Source organism: Leucoraja erinacea, chromosome 14 (genome assembly GCF_028641065.1).
Source record: "Leucoraja erinacea ecotype New England chromosome 14, Leri_hhj_1, whole genome shotgun sequence".
In the NCBI taxonomy this organism is placed as follows: domain Eukaryota; kingdom Metazoa; phylum Chordata; class Chondrichthyes; order Rajiformes; family Rajidae; genus Leucoraja; species Leucoraja erinaceus.
The window spans coordinates 10,899,149-10,908,709 of record NC_073390.1 but is presented as its reverse complement, the minus strand read 5'-3'; positions in this window follow the sequence as shown (position 1 = coordinate 10,908,709).

Genomic DNA, 9,561 nt, shown 5'->3' with positions numbered 1-9,561 from the left:
CTGCCTTCTCCCCATATCCCTTCATTCCGCTCCCCCTAAGAGCTCTATGTAACCATCTTTTGAATGCATCCAGTGAATCAGCCTCCACTGCTTTCTGAAGCAAAGGATTCCACAAATTCACAACTGTGTGAAAAAGGTTTTCCTGATCTCAATCCTAAATGGCCTCCCCCTTATTCTTAAACTGTGGCCCCTGGTTCTGGACTCCCCCAACATCAGGAACATGTTTCCAATCCCTTAATAATATTATGTTTCTATAAGATCCCCTCTCATTCTTCTAAATTCTAGCGAATACAAGCCCAGTCTCCATTCTTTCATCATGTGACAGTCCTGCCATCCCGGGAATTAACCTTGTAAACCTACGCTGCACTCCCTCAATAGCAAGAATGTCCTTCCTCAAATTAGGAAACCAAAACTGCACACAATACTCCAGGTGTGATCTCACCAGGGACCTGTACAACTGCAGAAGGACCTCTTCTGTACTCGACTCCTCTCATTATGAAGACCAACATGCCTTGCCACTCCTCTTATCTCACACCCTGCTGTCTCCTTTTCATCTCCAGCCTTACTTCACTCACCTGCCTATCAATTCCCCTCACCTATATCCACAGTCTGAAGTAGGGTCTGGACCCGAAACGTCATCTATTCCCTTTTCTCCGGAGATGCTGCCTGACCCCCTGAGTTACTCCAGCTTTTTCTGTGCATCTTTGGTTTAAAACAAAAACTGTAATTCCTTCCTCCACATATGACTTGTCAGGCTTTGTACTATCTTCACCTCTTTGCCAGCTTTTTCCCCTCTACTACAATCAGTCTGAAGAAAGGTCTCGGCCAGAAACACTGTCTGTCCGGCTACAACCAATTTTCCGTCCCCTTCACTATCACGTCTGACTACCCAAAGGTGCTGGGGATCTGGTTTGGAGGGGGCATCGTTGTGCAACAAAAATAGCCAAGGTCAAACTAAAATTGGGACAGTAGCAGCAGCGCCTCCTGTGACAACAGGGAAAATTGTGGTAATCAAAACTGAGGTGCTCTCAGGGCTGCTGTACTTGGTGCAGGTGTGCCCATCCCCCAGTCCTTTGCCTTGGCGATAATTGCACCGTTTATTTGGGGATCAAAGGGAATGGATCTGATAGGTCAAGATGCACAAGTCCTGACAAAGTGGGCAAAAGGATGCCCAATGTCGCCCTCATTCGTTGTGTGTGTACCTGCATCTGGCTTTGCATAGAGTCAATACATGTGGGCACTAAGTGACATTACCTGCTAAGGTTCTACGTGTCCCTGAAGTTGTGAAGTGGTCAGGCACTGATGCTGTGTCAGCTGGATATTTTATTCTGAATAAAGTTTATTTTGGAAACATATTCCCTCCAAGATGGTTCCTGACCCGCGGGGTTACTCCAGCGCTTTGTGTTCTCCTCAAGAGACCCTCCAGCAGCTTTTGTTTTGCTCAGGGTGAAACGTGTCTTTCTCTGCATCGGACAGGAAACTATCAGAAATATTTCTCCCCACAGCAGGCATAAATAAAGCTAAAAGGTGCAAGTTAATGATCCAGTATAGAGGAAATCTGAGAAAGCAGTTGCAATCTGTAACATGCTGCCTGAGGAGGTAGTGGACACAAAAGCAACATTTAGGAAGTATCTAGATGAGAACTAAGCATTATAGGGTGCAGACAAGTGCTGGTAGATTAGAATAATATAGTGGGTACGATGGGTTGAAGTAAATATGGTAGAGCAAAGGCCCTGCGACTGCAACACGATCCTGCCTCTATTCATTTGGTGTTAATGACAATTCAAAGTCTTCCTGAGCATTCATGTCGATATTTCTTGACTCTAGGTTTAATCCAGAGACCACAATAATTGATCAATATTATGAGGTCTCAAAGAACATTTGTAGAACCTTAAGTCGGGAGCCAAAGGCATGCGAAATGGAACCCGTAATCTGAAAGGTCTCAAGGTCAGTTCCGAGGATATTTCCCTGAACCCTCTCTTGAAGTGATTGAGATGTTTAAAGTGAATAAGGCTCTCAAGAAAATTAGCCTTCATTTAAAAACTCAGTATTGGACAAAATAGTGGGACCCAAAACAAATTAATCCTTGGGACTTGGGATAACTTGCATCGAATAGTTTTGAAGGAGGTGACTATGAAATATACTGATTGTCATCTTTAATCATTTATTATTTTTAAAACACTTCTCACAAATTGAAATGTAGCAAATGTACATTGTTTTTTAACAAAGGAGGGAGATACAGTACAAAACAGGGAACAGAAGACCTGATATCAGTTGAGGGAAATATGCTGGAAACTATTGTACAGAAGTATGAGCAGGGCATTTAAAACATATTAATCGGACTGGGCACAATCAATATGTCAGACATCTTTTTGATTTTTTTGTGGTTGTAGCTGGCAGAGTAGATAATGGTATTTGAACTTCTAGCAGATCTTATAAGATGTTAGAGAACATAGGATTGTGATTATTATATGAAGGGACGTTTAACAGACAGAAAACAGAGTGGTAATGAAAAGGGCCTTTTTTAGAGTGAGGCTGTGGCAGATAGTGCCACAAGGATAGTATAGCTGCTAGAGTCCAAGCTGTTCACAATCTATATCAATACTTTGATTAAGAAACCTTGTGTGGGATCCAATGTGTAGGAACAAACTGCAGATGCTGGTTTAAACGGTTGATAAACACAAAAAGCTGAATATTGCCAGAGAGGCAGGCAGCATCGTTTCAGGTTGAAACCCTTCTCTTTGGATAGGGTTCTTTTCAAGGATTATGGATGATGGGATGATGATGTTTTCATCACATGAGTTCCTTCAAAGATTCACAACTATTAACTTGGATTTGTTTGGATAGATCCAAGCTTGCTAAGTGGCAGGTAGACAAAAGTGCTGGAGAAACTCAGCGGGTGTGGAGCGAAGGAAATAGGCAACGTTTCAGGCCGAAACCCTTCTTCAGACGTAGGGTTGGGAGGGGAGAGTGGGGGGGGAGCTGGAAGAAGAAAGGAAGAGGAGGAGCCAGAGGGCTGAGGGAGGACTGAGAAGGGGAGGAGAGGGGGGGGATGGAGAGGGGGGGAGGAGGGAGAGGGGGGGGAGGAGGGGTGGGAGGAGGAGAGGGGGAGGAGGAGGGAGGAGGAGGAGGAGAGAGGGGGGGGGGAGGAGGAGGGAGGGGGGGAGGAGGGGAGGGGAGGGGAGGGGGAGGAGAGGGGGGGGGGAGAGGAGAGGGGGGAGAGAGAGGGGGGAGAGAGAGGGGGGAGAGGGGGGGGGAGGAGAGGGGGGAGAGGGAGGGGGAGAGGAGAGGGAGGGGGGAGAGGAGAGGGGAGAGGGAGGGAGGAGGGGGAGAGGGGAGGGGGGGGGGGGGAGAGGAGGGGTGGGGGGGGGAGAGAGTGACTTTTTACTTCCACCCAAACCCAAACAACCATTTGCAGGCAGTGTTTTTTTACCTCTAAGCATATTTTCATTTTCAAACCAAATTAAGGGTACTCACAGTGCTGTAGCCATTTGTCAGTGTCATTCAAAGCTCTGATTGAGGCACACCACTTGCAGAGACTGATTGAGGCACACGACTGCCTGGTTTTATAGTCCCTCCCCCTCCCTCCAGCAGGGGCAGCAGAGAGAATGGGGAATGTTGTAAAAACATTAATATCTTTGTCAATTTTCATCGACGGGAAAAATCTTCGGCACACATATGGCGGAGGGGGTCTCTCAGCGAGGTGGCCAAAAATGACGGCCGTAGTTGGCGGCATACTCTCGGAAACCGCAGTACAGAAAGCCAAAACCGGTCAAGAACAGAGTTTTAGTAATATAGATAACATAATATTGAAAAGCGGGTGGTCAAGCACATGGTAGAAAAATAGATAAAATATGTTTTAAATGGTGATAGATTGAGAGGTATTGGTTTTACTGAGGTACTGGATATCAGTGAAATTCAACAAGAAGGTACAGCAAGCAAATAAGGCAAAGGCAGCATTGACCTTTATTCTATGTAATTTGTGTGCAGGAGTAAACATGTCTTGCTCCAATTATATAGGTCTTACATACGTTTGAGGCTGGAATGTAGGAATATATTGCAACTGAGTTTGATTTCCCTATCTAGTGAAAGATGTTCCAAGTTATTCTCAGTTCATTATTACATTGTTCCCAACCTTTAGACGGCCTTGTCAGAAATCTCTATTTTCACAGGTGATGGTAAGAATACGCCTGAAGATTTAATTGACAATAGTTTTGATGTTTTCATCACATGTATTCTTTCAAAGATACACAACTATTAAAAGCTGCACATTGGCATTCTTTAGACTATGTGATAAAATTAAAATATTTCTGCAGTTAATTTGTGGATAAGCACATGTACATTACATTTAATATTTGAAAACAAAATTAATAGAACAGAACCTCACCACATTAAATTAAATTGAGCCTCACGTACAGTTAGTATCAATTGGAAGCTGTATTTAACACACTTTGAAATTGGGATTACCCACTTAATCTATTTTATCGATTTACATTACAGCAATCTAATTGTAATTCAATTAAAATGCAAATGTATAACTCAAAATTACTAATTCCATATATACTTGATGGTTATGAAATAATGCTCTGATTTTCAATGTGTGGTCCTTGGACTGATTTACAGCTGCATTTTATCCAACCTTTCCAATTTACAAAATTTTACTTCAAAGATTCTTCAAAATTTTTGAAGACATTTCATGCATGAATCAAGTCGTGCCTGTAGAATCATTTCCACTCGCCAATTCATTCCTTCTGTTTTCCAACTCAAACCAACTCTGGATTTCAAACTGGTACAATGAAAAAACCCACCCAAGCCTTTTATTGTTGCCTCATTACTTTTTGGTTTGTCTTTGTGTTAATTATTGATTTAATACACTTTTTAATGATATTGTTTATTGTTGATTTAATACTCTTTTTTTATCTCATGGTTGACTTGAACCGATCAACAGTTTCTACAATTTTAAGTGAATTAGGCAAAAAGGCAACAAAAAAAACTCAGTTAGACAGACTGCATCTGCAGATAAAACAATCTAGGTAGTATTTCAGATCAGTCTTCTTAACGTAGAATAATACAGAAAAATTAATAGAACAGAAATACATACCTGCTGTAATATGATTTTGGTGCAGTTGTGAAATTTTGAAAACTAAATTAAGATGTTGTTAAGCTGCGGAAGATTTACGGGGATGTTGCTTGGACTTGAGGGCTAAACTAGATCTTGTAGAGGTACATAAGATCATGAGGGGAATTGATAGGGTGAATGCACAGATTCTATTACCAAGAGTGAGGGAAATCAAGAACGAGAGGACATAAGTTTAAGATGAGAAGGGAACGAACAGATAGGAACCTGATCTTTGTTCATGCTTTAAGAGGTAAATAAGAATCAGCCAGGTTTCTGAGTACTGTGGAGAGAACTCCTTCCCTATTGACCAGGAAATTTGACAAGATTGGATTACAGAATTGGTTGATTTGTGGTACTGCAATTGAAATGACACACCAACAACTATTCATACAATAATAATTGCCAGTTGGGACAGAAGTGTACCACAGCAAGAGTGTAAGAATATATTTTCATAACACAAATTTGATATAATGTGAGTAATGAATTATGGAACACTGCATGAGGCAAGCTGAATTGGTTATAACTCACTTTCTATCTGAAACTAGAGAACCACTTAAGAGTTACTTTGGAAATTGACAAACAGGAAAAGAAAATGCTGTCTTGGATATAAACAACAAAGGGAGAAAAAAAATCATTTCATGTAAGCTCCCTGCAGTAAACGGACACCATTGTTTCATCAGAACACAGCTGCCACTTTAACCTGTGGCTATTGAAATTGACAAACAATTGCAAAAATTGACACGTGCAACAATACTATCTTAAACAATGTAACATTCACTGGGGGGCGAGTTAGGACAGTCAGCATGGCTTTGTCCATGACAGATCAGATTTTATGAATGATCAAGTTTTTTGAGGACGTGATGAAGGTGATCGATGAGTGCAGGCCAATGGATGTGTTCACAGCAATTTTAGTAAGGCACTTGATAACCCCTCGTGATACGCAAATTGAGATAAAGATGCATGCATCCATGGTAACTTGGTCATTTGATTCAAAACTGGTTTACTCATAGAAGACAGAGGGTTGTGGTGGTAGGGTATTATTCTGGGTAGAGGCCTGTGACCTGTTGTTTGTAATATGCATAAACAACTTGGACATAAACATAGCTCCATAGATGCTGCTGCACCCGCTGAGTTTCTCCAGCTTTTTTGTGTACCTTGGACATAAACAGATGCAAGTATGGGTATAACGAAATGCAGTTTAGCGTCTGTTCGTAGTAATAGTGCAATATAGAAATAAAAATACAGAATAAGCAAACAATGTGGACGGAGAGACTGGAGAAATCTATCGGCGGGACTCCGAGTTCAGCAATGTGATAGTGTTGTTGAAGAAGCTGTACCTCATCCTACTTGTACGAGACCTGAGGCTCCTGTACCATCTCCCTGATGGGAGGAGGGCAAACAGTCCATGGTTGGGGTGGGAGGGGTCCTTGATGATCTTCCCGGCCCGTCTCAGACACCGTTTTCGGTGGAGGGCATCCATGGCAGGGAGCGGGGCACCGATGATGTACTGAGTGGTTTTCACCACCCGTTGTAGTGCCTTCCTGTCAGCTACGGTGCAACTGCTGTACCATACCGTGAAGCAGGTGGTCAGGATGCTTTTGATGGTACAGCGGTAAAAGGTGGTCAGGATCTGGGGGGACAGGTGAGCATTCTTGACCCTCCTCAGGAAGTAAAGGCGCTGCTACTCTCTTTGATCAGTTTGGAGGTATTGAGGGACCAGGACCAGGTTGGTTAGTAAGTTCGCAGACAACACCAAAATTGGTGGAGTTGCAGAGACTGAAAATGTCATCCAACCTGATGAAGCCGAATATTCCAGTTCCACCAATTCCAATATTAAATGGCTTCTGGGGGGGGGTACAGGGGGGGGGGGGGGGGGGGGGGGGCTTCTGTTGCGCTAGTATGGGTGTTGTGGGAGATAACACTGTCTCCCAGAGGGAAGGAGCTAGAGAGATTCTTTGAAAGTAAGAGCTGGCAGCTAAACCAAATGAGGCCTGGCAATGTTTCATCGGGGGGCAGGCAATAAAGGAAGAGAAAATGCCAGAAATTCTGCCCAAAAAAGGACCTATGTTTATGAGGGAGAGGAGGACAGAGGAGGGTGGACTGAATGACACACAGGGCCTCATACACACAGATAACACACAAATGGACAATGTTTTTACGCATATCTTGTACCACACAAAACACAAGGTTTGATGTGACACATTCTGTGGCGGAAAACTTTTCCAGTACAGAGGGGACATGTTCCCTGTCATGTTTTAAGAGGATAAGGGGTACAGCCCCCCCCCTAGTTTTTGTGCAATTTAAAACCCGTTAAGAGAAGGTGGCTGAGGCGAGTCAAGTGTCGGGTTGGTCATGACTGGAGTTCTCCCTCCCTTCCATCGGCCGATTGGACGAGAGAGACATCGGTCAGCAAACAATTTGGGTGGGACAGAATATTCAGCGCTCCATGATTGGATATTGCTGGCCAGTGGGGGGGGGGGGGGGTGGATTGAGGATAGATGCGGTGATTGGGCCGAGGGAGACGTGGCACCAGAGGGCTAGTATAACCCGGTGTGCGCATGCGGTTTGGGCCAAAAAATTCAGTCCCCAGGTCCCCTCCATGTTTTGATAGTGACAGTTCCGCTCTTGCACAGACTCATTCACACACACACACACACACACACACTGCAGGGTTCGTCTCATACACACAGCAGATATTGTCACTTCTGCACACACAGACTCATTTACACACAACACACACACATACACACACACACAAACTCATTCACACACACACATAGAGACACACACACAGACACACACACACACACACACACACACACACACACACACACACACACTCATTCACTCACAGGCACTTACCCAATACTAAAATGTCAAGTAACTTCAGAACATGTTGAATATACAGTATGTAAAACAAATGTTTAAAGCCTCCTGTAGAGGCTGCTGCTGGTGAAGCCAAAACGTGCTTTAAATAACATCCAACAAACACACTCACCATAGACAGAGCAGTCAGCTCTCTTGAATTATTCAACAGCGCCTGCACTCGGTGCCATATTGACGCGACCCTCTCACTTCTTGCCACAAATCGGAAATGATGCGCTCAGCGGCAGCATGCTGCTAACCGGAAATGACGTAATCGGCGTCATCTTGCAACTAAGCGAAAATCAGAGAATGAGCGCCAATCTTGAAATTAAACACACTCCTGATCTAATAAAATGTTTATGCACGCTTTATTCATCCGAAAACTGTTGCAAGCAAGCCCGTTAAAAGCCAAGCCAATTGGACAAAAACACTTTGCAAGCCAACAAAACACATTTGCTGAAAGCCCTTTAAAAAGCCAACCTAATTGGGCAAAGACTTTGCAAACAACAACCACATTTGCTAAAAACCACATCCCGGGGACTCACCGTGGAGTAGACGTGCGTTCAGTGTTATTCGCAGCTCAGAGAGCCGTGACCCTCTCGCTTCATCCGTCTGGCAGAGGCTGAGTGAGCCACGAGACTTCCGGGTTTTATAGTCCCTCCCCCCTGCCGCCAGCGGTGGCAGCAGAGAGAATGGCAAAAATGTTAAAAACATTAATATCTCTCTGATTTTTCATAGATGGGAAAAATCCTCCGGTCCCGTTTGGCGGAGGGGGGGCTCTGAGCGAGGTGGCCAAAAATGACGGCCGTAAATGGCGGCGTTCTCTCGGAATTCACATCACAGTGAGTCAAAAGCAGTCAAGATTTTACTTTTAGTAATATAGATGAGAGGTATTGGTAAGGAAGATAGTCAGAACCTTTTTCTCATGGTGTCAAAGACTAGATGTCAAAGTGTTGTGAGTGGGGCAGAGTTTAGAGGAGATGTACGGTCATGTTTTTTTACAGAGTATGGGTTCCTGGAACACGCTGCCAGCAGTGACAGTGGAGCAGATAGAAGCATTTAAGATGATTTTAGATAGGCAGATGGATATCCAGGGAATGGAGGGATATGGGTCACATGCTGGCAGAAAAGATTGTTGAACTTGACATCATGGTCTGCACGAGTCGTATTGTTTTGCTTGCAGTAACAAAAAACGTGTTGCTTTTGGCTGATGCTCCTCCGGGGCATGCAAGAAGGGAGAGGAGCGGCAACCTCACGATCCTGGAGAGGGAGAGTGGGGGAGGAGAGGGGATAGAGGGAGATGAGGGGAGTAGGGAGGGGACAGGAGTTCTGGATGGAGGGAGGGAGGGAATGAATGAGGGTCGGGGAAAGGAGAGGCGAGGGAAGGATGGGGGAAGGTAGGAGGAGAGGGTAAAGGAGAGGGAGGACGTGAGGAGGGAGAGTGGGGGAGGAGGGGGAATAGAGGGAGAGGAGGGGGGAGGGGAAAATTATGTAGGGAGGGAGGGAGTGACTGAGGGTAGGGGAAAGGAGAGGGAGAGAGAGGTGAAGGATTGGGGAGGGAAGGAGGAGAGGGGAAA